This window comes from Ranitomeya imitator, chromosome 4 (genome assembly GCF_032444005.1).
Source record: "Ranitomeya imitator isolate aRanImi1 chromosome 4, aRanImi1.pri, whole genome shotgun sequence".
In the NCBI taxonomy this organism is placed as follows: domain Eukaryota; kingdom Metazoa; phylum Chordata; class Amphibia; order Anura; family Dendrobatidae; genus Ranitomeya; species Ranitomeya imitator.
In genome coordinates, this window is record NC_091285.1 from 82,845,319 (window position 1) to 82,865,876 (window position 20,558).

Consider the following 20,558-nt stretch of genomic DNA (forward strand, 5'->3'; position numbering starts at 1 on the left):
AAAAAACACCACAATTTGCTTTTTTGGCTATATTTTTATGGTGTTCAAGGTCGGCTTTACACTTTTCTGTACACTAGGTCAAAACACATAATTCTGCTTCTCTCTTAAAATGTTAATTACAAATGTATTGATTCGAAGTTGTCACACCCGCTTAATGAACTTCACCATCATGTATCTTATCAGATTGAAGTTCCATGAAAAAGCTTTTCATCATGCTGATATACTTTGTTTTCAGAAATATTGAAATCTTTTTCCTCATATAATTCAAGGTGTTATAGCAGTTTTATAAAGAACTTTACTATTGTTTTGAGAATTTCAGAAACTTCCAAAAAATCAATGGCCACATTTTGCAAAGACTTGTTCACGTGGTTTAATCTGAGCCGCACCGTTCCCCAAAACTGTGCCATGCCATGAACTCTGTTTCAAGTCTTGTAGATTGTTAGAGACTTTAGTAAGGGCAGTTTCTGTTAAGTGTAATAAGCAGAAGCCGGGTTGTACAGGGTCAGAGAGTGATCTGATTGATAGTGAACTGTTATGACCTGGTGGTTAGGAGCACCCGACCTGATAGTTAAACTCATACAGGACAAGCTCTGGGATGTGGGAGCTCTGCTGACCGCAAGCCCTAATCCTATCGCACACACTAGAAATAGCCGTGTAGCGCTCCTGCGCCTCGTCACAGCCTAAGGACTAGCTAGCCCTAGAGATAGAAAATAAAGCCTACCTTGCCTCAGAGAAATTCCCCAAAGGAATAGGCAGCCCCCCACATATAATGACTGTGAGTAAAGATGAAAGTCACAAACGCAGAAATTAAACAGGTTTCAGCAAAGGGAGGCCAGACTTACTAAATAGACAGAGGATAGGAAAGGTAACTTTGCGATCAGCACAAAAACCTACAAAAGACCACGCAGAGTGTGCAAAAAAGACCTCCGCACCGACTCACGGTGCGGAGGGGCCACTCTGCATCCCAGAGCTTCCAGCTAGCAAGACAAAATCATGATAACCAGCTGGACAAGAAAACAGAGAACAAATAATGACTATCAGGAACTTAGCTTCTGCAGGTGAAGGCAGGTCACCAGAGAGATCCAGGAGCGAACTGAACCAATGCAAAAACATTGACAGCTGGCATGGAATAACGATCTGAGAGGAGTTAAATAGAGCAGCCAACCAAAGGATAAACCACGTCACCTGTGTAAGGAACCTCAGAAGCAGCAGCTTCATAGCCACCAGAGGGAGCCCATAGACAGAACTCGCCGAAGTACCATTCACGACCACAGGAGGGAGTTCGACAACAGAATTCACAACAGTACCCCCCCCTTGAGGAGGGGTCACCGAACCCTCACCAGAGCCCCCAGGCCGATCAGGATGAGCCAAATGAAAGGCACGAACAAGATCGGCAGCATGAACATCAGAGGCAAAAACCCAGGAATTATCTTCCTGACCATAACCCTTCCACTTGACCAGGTACTGGAGTTTCCGTCTCGAAACACGAGTATCCAAAATCTTCTCCACCACATACTCCAACTCCCCCTCGACCAACACCGGGGCAGCAGGATCAACGGAGGGAACCATAGGCGCCACGTATCTCCGCAACAACGACCTATGGAACACATTATGGATGGCAAAAGAAGCTGGAAGGTCCAAACGAAATGACACAGGATTAAGAACTTCAGAAATCTTATATGGCCCAATGAAACGAGGCTTAAACTTAGGAGAGGAAACCTTCATAGGAACGTGACGAGATGACAACCAAACCAAATCCCCAACACGAAGTCGGGGACCTACACAACGCCGGCGGTTAGCGAAACGTTGAGCCTTCTCCTGGTATAATGTCAAATTGTCCACCACATGAGTCCAAATCTGCTGCAACCTGTCCACCACCGCATCCACACCAGGACAGTCCGAAGGCTGAACCTGCCCTGAAGAGAAACGAGGATAGAAACCAGAATTACAGAAAAAAGGAGAAACTAAAGTAGCTGAGCTGGCCCGATTATTAAGGGCGAACTCAGCCAAAGGCAAGAAGGACACCCAATCATCCTGATCAGCAGAAACAAAGCATCTCAGATATGTCTCCAAAGTCTGATTAGTTCGTTCGGTTTGGCCATTAGTCTGAGGATGGAAAGCCGAAGAAAAAGACAAATCAATGCCCATCTTAGCGCAAAAAGACCGCCAAAACCTCGAAACAAACTGGGAACCTCTGTCCGAGACGATGTTCTCTGGAATGCCATGCAAACGAACCACATGCTGGAAAAACAATGGCACCAAATCAGAGGAGGAAGGCAATTTAGATAAGGGTACCAAATGGACCATCTTAGAGAAGTAATCACAAACCACCCAAATGACCGACATCTTTTGAGAAACAGGGAGATCAGAAATAAAATCCATGGAAATATGCATCCAGGGCCTCTTCGGGATCGGCAAGGGCAAAAGCAACCCACTGGCACGAGAACAGCAGGGCTTAGCCCGAGCACAAGTCCCACATGACTGCACAAAAGAACGCACATCCCGTGACAAAGAAGGCCACCAAAAGGATCTAGCCACCAAATCTCTGGTACCAAAAATTCCAGGATGTCCAGCCAACACTGAACAATGAATCTCAGAGATAATTCTACTAGTCCATCTATCAGGGACAAACAGTTTCTCCGTAGGACAACGGTCAGGTCTATCAGCCTGAAACTTTTGCAGCACACGCTGCAAATCAGGGGAAATGGCAGACAAAATTACCCCTTCTTTAAGAATACCCGCCGGCTCCGGAACACAACTCCTTGACAGGGCGTCAGCCTTCACATTCTTAGATCCCGGAAGGTATGAAACCACAAAATCAAAACGGGAGAAAAAGAGCGACCATCGAGCCTGTCTAGGATTCAACTGTTTGGGAGACTCGAGATAAGTCAAATTCTTGTGATCCGTCAAGACCACCAAGCGATGTTTAGCTCCTTCAAGCCAATGTCGCCACTCCTCGAATGCCCACTTCATGGCCAACAACTCCCGATTGCCCACATCATAATTGCGCTCAGCAGGCGAGAATTTTCTAGAAAAGAAGGCACAGGGTTTCATCACCGAGCCATCAGAACTTCTTTGCGACAAAACAGCCCCTGCTCCAATTTCAGAAGCATCAACCTCAACCTGAAAAGGGAGCGAAACATCTGGCAGGCACAACAGCAAAACGATGCTTCAACTCCTGAAAAGCCTCTACAGCCGCAGAGGACCAATTGACCACATCAGCACCTTTCTTGGTCAAATCAGTCAACGGTTTAGCAATACTGGAAAAATTAGCGATGAAGCGACGATAAAAATTAGCAAAGCCCAGGAACTTCTGCAAGCTCTTCACAGATGTCGGTTGAGTCCAATCGTAAATGGCCTGAACTTTAACAGGGTCCATCTCGATAGTAGAAGGGGAAAAAAATGAAACCCAAAAATGAAACCTTCTGAACTCCAAAGAGACACTTTAACCCCTTCACAAACAAGGAATTCGCACGAAGGTCCTGGAACACCATTCTGACCTGCTTCACATGAGACTCCCAATCATCCGAAAAGACCAAAATGTCATCCAAATATACAATCATGAATCTATCCAGGTACTCTCGGAAGATGTCATGCATAAAGGACTGAAACACAGATGGAGCATTAGAAAGCCCGAATGGCATAACCAGGTACTCAAAATGGCCCTCGGGCGTATTAAATGCCGTTTTCCATTCATCACCCTGTTTAATTCGCACAAGATTATACGCACCACGAAGATCTATCTTGGTGAACCAACTAGCCCCCTTAATCCGAGCAAATAAATCAGACAGCAGCGGCAAAGGATACTGAAATTTGACTGTGATCTTATTAAGAAGGTGGTAATCAATACAAGGTCTCAAAGAACCATCTTTCTTGGCCACAAAAAAGAACCCTGCTCCCAATGGTGACGACGACGGACGAATATGACCCTTCTCCAAGGATTCCTTTATATAACTCCGCATAGCGGCGTGCTCTGGCACAGATAAATTAAACAGACGGCCCTTAGGAAACTTACTACCAGGAATCAAATTAATAGCACAGTCGCAATCCCTATGAGGAGGTAGGGCACCAGATTTGGGCTCTTCAAATACATCCCGGTAATCTGATAAAAACTCAGGGACTTCAGAAGGAGTGGAAGGCGAAATTGACAGCAAAGGAACATCACCATGTACCCCCTGATAACCCCAGCTGGACACAGACATAGATTTCCAATCCAACACTGGATTATGGACCTTAAGCTATGGCAACCCCAAAACGACCACATCATGCAGATTATGCAACACCAAAAAGCGAATATCCTCCTGATGTGCAGGAGCCATGCACATGGTCAATTGAGTCCAGTACTGAGGCTTATTCTTGGCCAAAGGCGTAGCATCAATTCCTCTCAATGGAATAGGATACTGCAAGGGCTCCAAGAAAAAACCACAGCGCCTGGCAAACTCCAAGTCCATCAAATTCAGGGCAGCGCCTGAATCCACAAATACCATTACAGAATAGGACGACAGAGAGCAAATCAGAGTAACGGACAAAAGAAATTTAGACTGTACCGTACCAATGGTGGCAGACCTAGCGAACCGCTTAGTGCGCTTAGGACAATCGGAGATAGCATGAGTGGATTCACCACAGTAAAAACACAGCTCATTCCGACGTCTGTGTTCTTGCCGTTCAGCTCTGGTCAAAGTCCTATCACACTGCATAGGCTCTGGCCTATGCTCAGGGAATACTGCCAGATGGTGCACAGCTTTGCGCTCACGCATGCGCCGATCGATCTGAATGGCCAAGGACATAGACTCACTCAGACCAGCAGGCGTGGGAAATCCCACCATGACATCCTTAAGGGCTTCAAAAAGACCCTTTCTGAAAATTGCCGCCAGGGCACATTCATTCCACTGAGTAAGCACAGATCACTTTCTAAACTTCTGACAGTACACCTCCGCTTCATCCTGACCCTGATACAAAGCCAGCAAGATTTTCTCTGCCTGATCCACTGAATTTGGTTCATCATAAAGCAATCCAAGCGCCAGAAAAAACGCATCAACATCACGCAATGCAGGATCTCCTGGCGCAAGGGAAAATGCCCAGTCTTGAGGGTCACCACGCAACAAAGAAATTATGATTTTTACTTGTTGAACGGGGTCACCAGAGGAGCGGGGTTTCAAAGCTAGAAACAGTTTACAATTATTTTTGAAATTCAAGAACCTAGATCTATCCCCAGAAAACAAATCAGGAATAGGAATTCTAGGCTCTAACATACGATTCTGAACCACAAAATCTTGAATGTTTTGTACCCTTGCAGTGAGATGATCCAGACAAGAGGACAGACCCTGAATGTCCATATCTACACCTGTGTCCTGAACCAACCAAAGGTCTAGGGGAAAAGAAAGACAAAACACAGTGCAAAGAAAAAAAAATGGTCTCAGAAGTTCTCTTATCCCTCTATTGAGATGCATTAATACTTTGGGCCTGCTGTACTGTTATGACCTGGTGGTTAGGAGCACCCGACCTGATAGTTAAACTCATACAGGACAAGCTCTGGGATGTGGGAGCTCTGCTGACCGCAAGCCCTAATCCTATCGCACACACTAGAAATAGCCGTGGAGCGCTCCTGACGCTCCCGATGCGCCTCGTCACAGCCTAAGGACTAGCTAGAGATAGAAAATAAAGCCTACCTTGCCTCAGAGAAATTCCCCAAAGGAATAGGCAGCCCCCCACATATAATGACTGTGAGTAAAGATGAAAGTCACAAACGCAGAAATTAAACAGGTTTCAGCAAAGGGAGGCCAGACTTACTAAATAGACAGAGGATAGGAAAGGTAACTTTGCGATCAGCACAAAAACCTACAAAAGACCACGCAGAGTGTGCAAAAAAGACCTCCGCACCGACTCACGGTGAGGAGGGGCCACTCTGCATCCCAGAGCTTCCAGCTAGCAAGACAAAATCATGATAACCAGCTGGACAAGAAAACAGAGAACAAATAATGACTATCAGGAACTTAGCTTCTGCAGGAGAAGGCAGGTCACCAGAGAGATCCAGGAGCGAACTGAACCAATGCAAAAACATTGACAGCTGGCATGGAGTAACGATCTGAGAGGAGTTAAATAGAGCAGCCAACCAAAGGATAAACCACGTCACCTGTGTAAGGAACCTCAGAAGCAGCAGCTTCACTCATAGCCACCAGAGGGAGCCCATAGACAGAACTCGCCGAAGTACCATTCACGACCACAGGAGGGAGTTCGACAACAGAATTTACAACAGTGAACCAAGCATTCCAGAAGTTTAGAGATAAAAGGAAGATTGTAGACAGAAGCAGGTATTTGGTAAGCAGCTAAGTTCGAGGGAAGTGATTTTTCAGTAACGGGTTGTGATGGTGTGTTTGAAGGAGGACGGAAAGATACAGGAAGAAAAAGATAGGTTAAATATTTTAGTTAGGTAGGTATTGAAAGCAAGGGAAAGGGACTGGAGAAGGTGAGAGGGAATAGGGTCACTACACTATTGCAGATAATAGGGCCAAGAGGAAGTGAGGGGCCTTGTAACCTCTTCTTCTCTGACCAGTTCAAAGGCGGATAGTGAAATTGGTGAAGTATGGGAGAGAAGAAGATGCAAGTTATTTGGTGATTGGGAGACAATTTTCTGTTCATCAGTGCAGAGGTTAGTAATTGGGGCCTGTCCTTTAGGACTGAGGAGGGAGTGAAAAGTTTTAAATAGTCATTTAGGACTATGTGGAAAGAAAAAACACCAGCGCTCGCTTGTCTGAATAATATCCTTAGCAGCTGGAATCAAAGCAGCCGGGCACCGAAGCTGCGACAATCATAAACATTGCTGCGAATAAGAATTGATGCCATGCTTAAGGATATGCCACTAGTAGGAGGGCATGTAAAAAAACAGATGGAATCTCCACTAGCACTGCTAAATATGCCCAGATAATGCAGTACGGCGTGAATTATAGGTATACAATGCAAGCCTGCACGGTACTATATGGTGTCCTCGGTAGTCTGGTAAGTCAGACCTGAGCTACTGGTGCAGGACACCATATAGTACCATGCAGGCTTGCATTGTATACCTATTCTTCACGCCATACTGCATTATCTGGGCATATTTAGCAGTGCTAGTAGGGGATTCCATCTGTTTTTTTACATGCCCTCCTACTGGTGGCATATCCTTAAGCACGGCATCAATTCTTTTTAGCAACATTTTTTACATGAGAACAGCCCAGTTTAATAAACATGCTCTGAGTGTTGTCCATGTTTCTTCACACTGTTTGAATTTGGAGAACTAAAATTCTCCATCTTCTCCATAATGTGAGTCAGCGAGGATCGGACTCCATGCAGTGATTCTTTTCTCATGATATTTCGGCATGAGAAAATAAACTCTAGTCAGCACTGCTCCATAGTATAATATTGGAATGAGTGCTTCCAATGAAATATTGGATGCCACGCGTCAGAGTTATACGGTGAGTACTTGCCAGTGTGAGCGAGTCCTTACAGAGAGATCCTGTTCCTCATAAAAATTTAACACAAGTGATGTCAAACAAAAGTCAAACAAACACATACATACACACGCACACAGAAATTATTGGAAATTATTTATTTTGGTTAATAGAATGTGAAGTGGAAATTGCAAATGTAAACAGTTCTTCGTATTGTCTCTGAATCTGGTTGGATCATTGGAACCAGCCACCTTCATTGCCATGGCAGTCCTCCACTTAAGGATTTTCTGTCTTAAGGTACCGTCACACTCAGCAACTTTGCAACAAGAATGACAACAATCTGTGACGTTGCAGCATCCTGGATAGCGATCTCGTTGTGTTTGACACGCAGCAGCGTTCTGGATCCCGCTGTGCCATCGCTGGTCGTAGCTAGAAGTCCAGAACTTTATTTGGTCGTTGGATCGGCGTGTATCGTCATGTTTGACATCAAAAGCAACGACGCCAGCAACGTTTTTACATGGAGCGAGAACGATAAGTGAGTCGCCGTTACGTCACTGGATCGCTCCTGCATCGTTCTGGAGTTGCTGTGTTTGACATCTCTACAGCGACCTAAACAGCTACGCTCCAGCGATCTAGTTTAAGTCTGATCGTTGTCTATATCGCTGCAGCGTCGCTTAGTGTAACGGTACCTTTAATGCCACCCTCATGGAGACTATTATTGTTTAGTCATAACATGCACAGTGGTGGCCCTCTGGAGCTGATTTTTGTAGGGCTTTTTCAGTGATTCTCCTTTCTCACCTCACACAATGAAGCACCTTTCTCTGACTCTGTCAATCTTTGTGTAACGGCCTGTGTAATGGTAGTTGCTCCATGGGAGACCCATTAGTTCTTGTTTTTGGGACAACAGGTATGCATGTGACATCCTGGAGAATCTGGATTACCTGTGCAACCTGAATGTTCAGAGCATCTGCCTCATATCAGTATTGACAAAGACGGTAGAAAAACTAAAGAAGAATCAGACAGGAAGGATCAGAAGAGAGTAATCGTATGTGGCCAGCACTATTCCCTTCTAAGGGGTTGTCTTTGTTTCCTATCCTGTGCATTTGTCACTTTTCATTTGTTCCACAGCAGGTGAAATTGATCACAATTGCTTATGGTTCTTAACTGTTCAGATTGATCTCCCTAAGGTTTGGGGTTACACTTTGAAAATCAGATGAGACCTGTAGAGATATGGCTTGTTTCAAAGATTATTCTAAGCAAAGCTTGCATGCTAGTTCTCCAGTTATTGGAGGATGTGACTCAAAAGATGGTATAAAACAGGGAAGGAGATATAATCTTTATAACATCATGATAAGGAGATTCATAATATTGACTGCAGATGGTGGTAAATACCCTAGTACTCAGGGCTGGCTCCAGGTTTTTGAGGGCCCCGGGCGAAAGAGTCTCAGTGGGCCCCCTCTTTAACACATACCATGATTCATGATCGCATATAAATACAGCCATGTAGTATATAACACAGCCCACGTAGTATATAGCACAGCCACATAGCATATAACACAGCCACGTAGTATATAGCACAGCCCACGTAGCATATAACAGCCCATGTAGTATATAGAACAGCCATGTCGTATATAGAGACCGTTTGCCCCATATAGTGCTGCACAAACGTTATGGCCCCATAGATGCTCCATACAGACACTTACCCCATATAGTGCTGCACAAACGTTATGGCCCCATACAGACACTTGCCCCATATAATGCTGCACAAACGTTATGGCCCCATATAGACACTTGCCCCATTCTGCACAAACGTTATGGTCCCATATAGACACTTGCCTTATATAGTGCTGCACAAATGTTATGGCCCCATAAGATTCTCCATACAGACACTTGCCCCATTTGCTGTTGCTGCGATAAAAAAAAAATCACATACTCACCTCTCCGTCGCTCAGGCCCCGGCACTTTCAATATTCACCTGTCCTCGTTCCAGCCGCCGCCCCATCTTCTTCAGCGTCTTCTGCACTGACGTCAGGCAGAGGGCGCGCACTAACCACGTCACCGCGCCCTCTGACCTCAGCGTCACTGCAGAAGACGCTGAAGATGGAGGCAGAGCGGTGGCTGGAACGAGGAGCAGGTGAGTATCGCGCAGCGCAGCGCTCCCCTCCCCGTTATACTCACCTGCTCCTGGAGTGGTGCAGTCCCTGCTTCCCGGCACGGCAGCTTCTTCCTGTATTGAGCGGTCACTGTTACCGCTCATTACAGTAATGAATATGCGGCTCCACCCTTATGGGAGGTGGAGCCGCATATTCATTACTGTAATGAGCGGTACCATGTGACCGCTCAGTACAGTAAGAAGCTGGGGAGCCGGGGACCTGCAGGGACCACGCCAGCCGCCAGGAGTAGGTAGGTGAGTATAATTAGACAGCCTCCAGCCACTCCCCCTTCCTGTGGTCCTAGGTACTGGCAGCTGCCTGCCTGCCCCTAACACCGGCCCTAAATGGGCCCCCGTGTCTCGCCAGGGCCCCGGCACTTGCCCAGGTACGCCGGGTGCTGACACCGGCCCTGTTAGTACTAATTGACTTTAATTAGCAACTTTAATAAGGAAAATACAGTGCCTTGCGAACGTATTCGGCTTCCTGGAACTTTTCAACCTCTTCCCACATATCATGCTTCAAACATAAAGATACCAAATGTAAATTTTTGGTGAAGAATCTACAACAAGTGGACCACAATTATGAAGTTGAACGAAATTTATTGGTTATTTTACATTTTTGTGGAAATTCAGGAGAGGCAATTTGCATATTCCAAGGTAAAAAAGAAAAAAATGATGATGTGCACTCACCGGTCCGATAAATCAGTTTCCTTTATTTGGACATAAGGCGGTTACAGATGAAGAAAAACAGCTGTTTCGCACGTATGTGCTTCTACAGGTCCCAATTGGATTGGGACCTGTAGAAGCACATACGTGCGAAACAGCTGTCGTCCTTTTATCTGCACGTTTTTCTTCGTCTGTAACCGCCTTATGTCCAAATAAAGGAAACTGATTTATGGGACCGGTGAGTGCACATCATCATTTTTTTCTTTTTTACCTTGGACTTTGTTTTGTCTATGGATGTAGCACCCGAAGTGATCCCATATAAGATTTAAGGCATTGCTGACACAGCCAAATGGATGGTATGGAAATGATGGGTTAATTGCCAGCAGCGGTGCGGATTTACATTTTCTCTTATTGTTCGCAATTTGCATATTTAATTTCCCAGAGGAGCATTGCACGGCAAATAAGCCTCCTTACCTTGACAGGCCAGCTGGTATGTCACTCTCCATAAGGAGAAACGTTACCCCTTAGACCCCAGTCCAGAGCCTCTCACCTAGCCACATCAGCTCTCATGCTTCGCACTGACGAGGGCCAACAGCCCGAAACACCGTGTCTGCGAATTGAGATACTGATTTGGCTTTTATCCTAAGTCATATTGCATGACTCGTTAAAGGGTTGATTGTGACTTGTAGGATCGCTACTTCCAACAGATGGTGCTATAGATTTAAGTCCTCTTTTTATCAGAAGAGGCAATTTGCATGTGGAAATTCAAAAACTGAAAAGTGGGGCGTGCAATATTATTCGGCCCCTTTACTTACAGTGCAGCAAACTCACTCCAGAAGTTCATTGTGGATCTCTGAATGATCCAATGTTGTCCTAAATGCCTAATGATGATAAATATAATCCACCTGTGTGTAATCAAGTCTCCGTATAAATGCACCTGCTCTGTGATAGTCTCAGGGTTCTGTTTGAAGCACAGAGAGCATCATGAAGACCAAGGAACACAACAGGCAGGTCAGTGATAATTTTGTGGAGAAGTTTTAAGCCGGATCTGGATACAAAATGATTTCTAAAACTTTAAATATCCTAAGGAGCACTGTGCAAGTGATCATATTGAAACTGAAGGAGTATCATACCACTGCAAATCTACCAAGACCCGGCCGTCCCTCTAAACTTTCATCTCAAACAAGGAGAAGACTGATCAGAGATGCAGCCAAGAGGCCCATGAAAATTTAAAATAACCTATACATTTCATTCAACTTCACAGTTGTGTTCCACTTGTTGTTGATTCTTCACCAAAAATTTACATTTGGTATCTTTATGTTTGAAACATGATATGTGGGAAAAGGTTGAAAAGGCCTAGGGGGCCGAATACTTTCGCAAGGCACTGTACTAGCTCTGGGTTTTTCTTTGGGGGGAGGGGTTGATTTATTCTTATGCTGGGTGTATGGTAAGGTCATAGGCTACTGGTAAGGGAAGAAAAAATGTAAACAGTTGAACACTGGCTAAACCAGGCAATGAGTCCAAAGGATCGCTAACATTCAAGCATTAACCTCTAGAGAATATGATTTCCGTGCCGTGAATCATCTGGCTACAAAAGTTAGAGTAGCTGCAGACCGGATCTTTAGATGATTAGCAAGATGTAGTTACAGATGGAGTCAGGGCATGCACAAAAGGAAGGCAGACATATATTTAGTGTCACCTAAAACGTTTATCTAAATATTAATGACTGATTGACTTAAATAGAGCCCTCACCATTCTGATTGGTTATGAGGTCAGACATGCTTCTTGGCCAACCATCTTGAGCACTCTGCTAGGCCGATCAGTAGAGTACACTTATGTGCCGAGCTGTATCCACAGCACGGACATAATTGAGGTGGTGGCTAATATGAAATGGCAAAGCAGAAGAGCTGCAATCTTAGGGCATAACATTGTACTTTTTGAGGTTGAGTTGGATGATGGTTCTTAAGCAGATGCATGTGTTACAGTGTATATGGAAATAAGCCCACAAAGGAATAGGAGAAAATATTCCATTTGTACCCTTTCACAAGCATTCTTTGTACTATTGTACATTAATCCTCTGTACTATTGGTCCAACACAAGGAAAAACAATGGCCATAGTTGCCAAACAAGTATACTGTTGAAAGAAAACTATAGCTAGACAATGGCTCAAGAAATGGGTAACGGATTTGTCAATCACAGCAGTGGATCTAGTGGTAGCACAAGTATGGGACTTAATGTTGGTAAAACCAGTCATCCATAGAGAGCATAAAGGGAATGCTTAAAGCTTATTCACTATGCTATTGGTCTGTCTAATTGATTGGGCACCCATTCACAAAAACCTTATGAAAGTCAGAATTGAGTTGAGGTCCATTTAGGCCCCTTCACATGTCCACTTAAAATAATGTACATGTGAGACTGTGCATTTTTATTATCCATGTGGTATTCTATTGTCTGTCTGTGTGTACCATTCATGAACACACGTGTACCTGTGAGGGACAGACAGGGCAGCAGTCATTGGCAACCAGCATCTGCAACAGTGTACCCTGGCCTCCCATCATATGAACACGTTGCCCATCACTCAGTATACCTGCAGCACCTTTCACAGCTCCATCAGGGTCCTCTGTACATTTCTGGAGGACCTCAGGATCCACTTTAGAAATAACGGAGTCACAGTCCAGTTCAACTTTAAACAGAGCATCTTTACTGAGACTTGTACACAGCATATTCATATTTTTTCACACATCGTCATCATCAGTGTTCACAACAGACAACTTCTCTTCTATCCCTTTCCTGCTCTCTTTGTCACTAAGCTCGCTTCTGGGATGGACCGTACCTTCCATATCCTCAGCGTCTAACCTGTGCAGGCTTAATCCATTAGAGGACCCCATGATCGCTTTGCACCAGTCCTGAGGGCACCCACCCACGCGATAAGCTGCCACAATGTGGGTGACCTTCCCGTACTGCTCATACAAAGGCCGGTCACACAAGGCAGGGGGTAATGGCCTGGACCAGGCTCCAGGCATGAGCAGTAGAGGAGGAGTCTATCCCTCCGGGATCAAGGGTTGAGGTGTACTCACCACCTCCGTCTCTCGTCTTCTGACCTCATCCGTCCCACAGTTGCTGTCTCTCTCCGAAGAGGTTGCACAGTTGGGTTTTCCAGGAAGCAGATCAAGTGTCGGCCTAGATTCCGGTCCAAGCTCCTCCAGGGCGGTTGCTGTTTCCTTTCCCCCAGCTTTTGGTTCCTGCTGTAAAGGTTCCGGCTCTCATTGGCGTGAAGACTCCGGCTTCGCAAAAGAAGATCCCGGTCCCAACGGACGTGTAGGCTCTGGAACCGGGGACTTCAGCTGAAGCACAACCCACTCTGCTGGGCCTTGCCGCTTCGAGTCTTCCGCGTGATGGACTGTTTCTGCAGCCTCCGGGATCCCCTGGCTTCAGGTAAGGGTGCCGCTTCCAATGCCTCGCCCCTCCGCCACACAGGTCGGGCCCACTCCTATTCCTGCCGCCATCTCCATTCTATGTGGGGACCACTCCTCCACAGCACAGTGTGCAGGAGTGATGCATCACCGCCGATGCCGGGTCACATAATGGCACTGCGCAGCTGCACTCACAATTTTATTCTGGGCCCCACCCGTTCCAGCTGCTCCATCCACTTCTTGTCAATCTGTTTCAGAAAGCCAGGTGCCAGTCGCACTCGTCGGGCCCACCGAGGGCGGTTCCAAGGACGCTGTTTGGCAGGTCTTCGCGCCATTTCAGCACTGTTATGCCGACAAAAGGTGAAATTACAGGGGTGGTTGTCCTTCTTAGTGCCAAACTACACTATCTTCTCAGTCGCCATATTTGTCATTGTCACGGTGTCAATATCATACGAAGTCTTCGTCACAATCAAGTTACTTGCCTTTTCCAGGGCATCCATTCCTCCTGGATTCCAGATTTCTGTCACATCCATATTGTCTGCCACTTGCAGAGCATCACTGCTTCCTTTTTTCGCAGTTTCATCCACCTCAATTTTATTTGCTGCTTGCAACTTCGCGGTCTTCTCGCATAGTACAGCGTCGGCATCCTGCCAACTACAACAAGTGTGAGGGACAGACAGGGCAGCAGTCGTGGCCACCAGCATCTGCAACAGTGTGCCCTGGCCTCCCATCACATGAACATGCTGCCCATTACTCAGCATACCTGCAGCACCTTTCACAGCTCCATCAGAGTCCTCTTTACGTTTCTGGAGAACCTCAGGATCCACTTTAGAAATAATGGAGTCACAGTCCAGTTCAACTTTAAACTGAGCAACTTTACTGAGACTTGTACACAGCATATTCATATTCTTTCCAGCATTGTCATCATCAGGGTTCACAACAGACAACTTCTCTTCTGTCTCTTTCCTTCTCACTGTCACTAAGCTCACTTCAAGGATGAACCATAACTTCTGTATCCTCAGCGTCTACCCTGTGCAGGCTTAATCCATTAGAGGACCCCATGACCGCTACACCCCAGTCCTGTGGGCATCCGCCCACATGATAAGCTGCCACATCCTGGGTGACCTGCCTGCACTGCTTAGTCTTCTGGTGGCAGCTGCAGACCCACTTATTCTGCACTGCTCACCATGCTGTACTGCTGTAGATCCCTCTGTAACAATCCTGGTCATGGATATTATATGCTGGGCCTTTGGCTTGAGCTGAACGTTATGTGACATGGTGCTGCCCAGTGCTAGCCAGCACTCCTGAGCTAATGGGCACCCTAGCCCCGAATGACTCCTATCAGGAAGTCCTTCCTAACTTATCCTACCTATGCCCCATCTAGTGGCCAATCTGAGGTAATACTCCCCTTTAGCATTATACCCCTATCTAGTGGCCGACCCTAAAAGCCAGTGAATGTAAATACACAGCCGTAATGCACAAATAAACTGCACATATAAACGTCATGAGAATAAGGGATGTTTACACGATCCCGGCATATCCCTTACATACCATCTGTGTGCCGTCGTTGTGACATCCGTGTGACGTCTGTGTGACATTTACCAGAAAAGAATACAGAATAGAAATGACAGATTTTTATATGTTAGATATGCAAACAGATAGATAGATAGATAGATAGATAGATAGATAGATAGATAGATAGATAGATAGATAGATAGAGAAAACAGATAGATATGGGGTAAATATAAGTGCTTCTCACTAATATAGAATATCTTCAAAAAGTATATTTCAGTTCTTTGATACAAAAAGTGAAAGTCATATATTATATAGAGTCATTGCAAACCGAGTGATCTATTTCAAGTTTTTTTTATTTATTTATTTTATTTATTTACTTTTTTTTATTTCAAGGATTATTTGTTTAAATGGAAAGATGATATTTCTATTAATATGCTTTTGGAGCACATATGATGTTTTGAATATTTTTAGTGCATTTTTCAGGTAGATACAGTGTCCATAATATTTTGAAACACTGGACTTTGCATGTGGTGCTAGCACCACATGCAAAGTCAAGTGCTTCTCAATAAATTAGAATATCATCAAAAAGTTAGTTTATTTCAGTTCTTCAATACAAAAAGGGAAACTCATATATTATATTGAGTTATTACAAACAGAGTGATCTATTTCAAGTGTTTATTTCTGTTGATGTTGACGATTATTGCTTACAGCCAAAGACCCAAAAGTAATTATCTCGGCAAATTAGAATAATTAACAAAAAACACCTGCAAAGGCTTCCTAAGCATTTAAAAAGGTCCCTTAGTCTGTTTCAGTAGGCTAAACAATCATGGGTAAAGAACAACGGTCACCCAGATGGGTAGCCAAAACGAAGAGATCCATAATAAAGTGAATTAAAGCTTTTATTGGAAAAATTGTTAAAATGCATAAAATGCCCAAGCACCCTAACATAAGGTGGAAGGCTGGGTGTAGTACATCATTCAGTAACATCAATTGTACGGTAGTGACTCCATAATCTCATATTGTCTGGTACACTTCTAGCTGCTTAAGCATGCCTGTAATACACAAAATACCAGTGTACAAAATCCACTTTATAATGATATCTACCTGCAGTCAGCACAGCGTTCCACCTCACCCCAACGCGCGTTTCGCAACAAGCTTCTTCCGGGGGCCCCTAGGCTAGGGGCGCCCTAGGCTATGCCTGTCCCCCGGATTACTTTGGATGTGGAGATGCCGGGGTCTCATACCCCAATATACTCCTATCTTACCCTTGTCTGTCCTCCCCACCCAGGGAGGTGTGAGATCAAAGTGTATAGGCAAACTCTAACCAGACAGACAGGGATTAAACAAAACTATAATCATACAAATACACTCACAAAGCAACCGAGTGGAAAACGGGATGAAAAGGAAGGAAGAAGCAAAATGGGAGAGGATAAGGATAAACATACAAACCAACTACATGCAGCAATCTCCTGAAAAACTCTCCAACCGTCTACTCCAAACACTGAACTCTCTTTCAACTGCAAACCAGGTAGAGGTAACTATCACTGGTAAGATTAGAAGCAAGGATGAGGGTTCTTATACCTGCTGGGAGTAACTAACTCAGAACAGCTAAAAAACCCAAGCCAGAGAACTCAAGGAATTCAACTAAGTTTAACCCCTGCAGCACCAATCATGCTGCAGCCGCTGCCTGCCAGCTCAATGTGATTTTTTTTTTCAATACCTATTATACTCCATATGTAAAATGGGGGCAGGTTACTGAGGGACCAGTGACCTGTCATGAGCCATCAGTATGAATACCTAACCAGAGCACCACATAAAGATCGCACCCTGCAAGGGGAGAGATACCTTTTCCTGTAGAGGGAGGCCAGGGCATGCGATGCCCGAGACACTCAGCCACGACTACTGCCCTGGCCCTGCTTTACAACTACCCCTTCTAGAACACTCAGGAAGGAGTGATCAAACCCTAGACCAAAATAAACCTACATAGTTCCCTATAAAGCAGTTCTGGCACGGTCACGCATCGCAAGCAACAAAGGTAGGATGTTGCCCAGCAGCCAAAGCAGAAACAAAAGAGGCACAAATTGGCACAGATGTTACAGCATTGTCAATATACCGGTAGATGAAAAAGATGGAAAACAGAGGGAAAGTACATGGGCACAGAAAAAATCTCATCTGTGAGTCACCGGATTTAATTGTTTATTCTCAGATTGCACCTGAATAGTGCTGAATGTATTATTCATATTTAGAGCAATGCTAAATATACTTATGTCCTCCCATTACGCACCCTGCTTTCTTCCCCCACAATTAGTCTGTGCCGTAAGACTTCCTGTTTGTTTTAGCCCTATATCCAATAGACTTAGGCCCTGATTCGTCATTGCTGTTTCTCCAGTTTTCTGTAGTAATTTGCTCTATATTTGTGGCTTTAGTAATTTTTGTATCACTTTTTAAATTGCCTTTCTTTTTTATTCCTCAACAACTTTGCTTATGTAAATATGTTAGACAGATTCATGAAATACAACTTTTTCCAAATGTCATTTTTTTTTTTTTTTGCGGCATGTCACTTCAGTCTCTGCCTGAAGAAAGGTTTTTGGTGGAGTTTCTATTTTGGCGCAGTCAAAAATTAACAGGTGTCATCGTAAAGAATTAAACCGGTTCAAAACAAAAATTAAGAGAATTTTTATTTTGCACCAAATTTATGAATTTTAAAACGTTTGGGGCCAAAATAACTTCAGCAAATACAAGGCAAAAAAGAAAAGTGACTTTGGTACATGATGCAGTAATATTCTTGACAAACAAATGGAAGCTCTATGAAACTGTGAACAGAAATGATTGTTTAAAAAAAATGTAATGAATGCTCACAAAGACTCTATGAATAACGCATACTTCACCATTCTGATTGTTTTCTGTTGGGTAGCAGCCAAATTGAATCACACATGCTTCACTTTTAAGGTACTGAAATAGAGCATAACCCGCTACCTTTATTTTTCAGGCTATTCAGACATTCCTGTTGAGAAAACAATGACCACACAAAACAGACACTGACCTCCAGAATCCTCAGTGCGCCGTAGAAGAACATAGTACAGAACTGACTGTTGACACATGAAGTGCAGAAGTCCACAAATCCACCACACACAATGCTTTGTGACAATGGCTTTGTATCTCTTTATATCCTTCACTTCATAGCACGCAGATGACAACACTAGTATACAGTTATGGTAATCAAATCTACTCATACAACTAAAAGCCTACAAAGAAAAGTTTACATTTTGCCTAAAATGTTATTTTCTGTGCTCAGCAGTCTCATTGGTTTGCAGTGGACAGTTCCCTGAACAGAGCAAGTTTAAAGCAAAAGTTTAAAGTTTGTCTCCTAAAATTGCAAATCAAATGATCATCCGCCTCTTTTATTTCCCCTCTCATCCGTAAACCCACAAGACAAAGTGTCACCTGAATCAGCAGCAGGATGAGGTGATCCAGTGATCCAGTGTTTGCTCCCTGCTGTACAGTCACAAGATCTCTAGCACTCCAACCCTAGGAATCAGGTTGTCTCCTCCCCTGCTGCAGCAACCTCTGCACTGTCACATCTGATCACAGCTTCTGCTGATTGTCACGGGTCTGGTGATCCCCTCCTGTCACAGGTTTGTCACTGGATCAGCCGTCTCTATAGTAAGCAGGGCTCAGAGTGTCCCTTCTTAGAACTGGTGCATGTACCGCCGCACAATGCTAAACATCAAGGCAACCTGTTTTGTCAGTCACAGTGACTAGCATGACAAGTATATGTTTTCCCCTAATGGCTGTTGTTAATTCCTATATGCTAAAAAGACATTCCAAAGTTGCCGTGATTTTACTTTTTTGAGAAACCCTTTATAAAACTGCAAACATGTTACAGATGCAATAGTGCTTTTAGTTTAGCAGAAGTGAGGAAGCGCTGACTATACCATTAATATCTGTCGTGATGCCTAAGGATTGAGTCAGGGTTGCCAACCTCCTAAAAAAAATTCTGGACACCTGGACTCAAATTCATGGACGGCCTAAAGACCTCACCCCTAAATACCACACCCCCTAAAGAGCAGAATAGGAGAGCTCTCCGACAAAGGAATCTCAAAGGACAAAAATCATACCTCACCTGACCTATCTGTGATCTGTAGATAACCAATGCAGATTGCAGATCAAATGTTTAAAATGCAAAAAAGACTCTATCAATAAAAAGAAACATAAAGTACAATTATATAACACAAAAAAACAACCTTACAACATAAAAGACACACCACATAGCCTTCTATACAGGTATACAGGATTATCGGCACCGCATAGTGCTCCAAACAGTATTTTGGGCCCCACATATTGCTCCATACAGTATAATGGCCCCACATAATGCTCCGTACAGTATAATGGCCCCATATAGTGCTCCATACAGTATATTGAGCCACATATATTGCTTCACATAATATAATGGGCCTCATATATTATTCAATACAGTATAATTAGCCCCATATATTGCTACATACAGTATAATTAGCCCCATATATTGCTACATACAGTATAATTAGCCCCATATATTGCTACATACAGTATAATTAGCCCCATATATTGCTGCAAACAGAATAATGGGCCCCGAAAATGCTTTCTTCTGTTGGACGATACGAATAGCAGAGAAAAGTACCAGGTTTTTGAGGACTGCTGTCTGCTCAGCATGACATATGCAAAGTAGATAGATAGATAGATAGATAGATAGATAGATAGATAGATAGATAGATAGATAGATAGATAGATAGATAGATAGATGCCACTTGTGTTGTCAAACTTTGAACACAAATAACTGACTTTATATTAGACTTAATCACTATTAAAATAATAACAAAAAACAAGCCTCTTCTTTTAATCATAGATACATCATTTTGTGTCATGCTTATTTCTTCATTCATAACCTAGAATAAAAATGAAATGATTAAATACCTACAGTAAATAAGTAAAAAGTAATAACACATGTAAATAACTTGGAGTACTTAGTTGACACTGTTTTGATCAAAAACGCGTATCAGCTGTCCCATTGTGACAATCTGTACCCTATTAGGATGGTCCTATGGCTAAAGTGAAACATCTCTGTGTGCCAGCAGGCCACAATAGATTGGGGCAAAGCAGGACCCCGGTCTAATGATTTAAACACCTGCCCATGGATAGCTATATACCGTATATACCCGAGTATAAGCCGACCGGAATATAAGCTAAGGCACCTAATTTTACCACAAAAAAATGGTAAAACTTAATGACTCAAGTGTAAGCCTAGGGTGGGAAATGCAGCAGCTACTGGTATGCATAGTTAGTACTGGGTTCAGATAAGGGTTAATAAGAAAATAAAAAGTAAAATCTAGCAGACTAAGTTCTGTA

General features: G+C 43.9%; 1 protein-coding gene across 3 annotated transcripts in view; it reads right to left on the minus strand.

Moving 5' to 3' along the window:
• Positions 1-18,756, minus strand: part of SAR1B (secretion associated Ras related GTPase 1B) — a 227,805-nt gene extending 209,049 nt beyond the window's left edge. Inside the window, exon 1 of one of the 3 annotated variants that reach the window (XM_069763848.1) lies at positions 18,618-18,756. The gene's annotated coding sequence lies outside the window, so the exon portion shown is untranslated. Of the gene's footprint in view, positions 1-18,216; positions 18,241-18,617 lie in introns of those variants that run through there. The other 2 variants (XM_069763849.1, XM_069763850.1) reach the window with 2 other exon arrangements.
• Between the last annotated feature and the right edge of the window lie 1,802 nt (positions 18,757-20,558).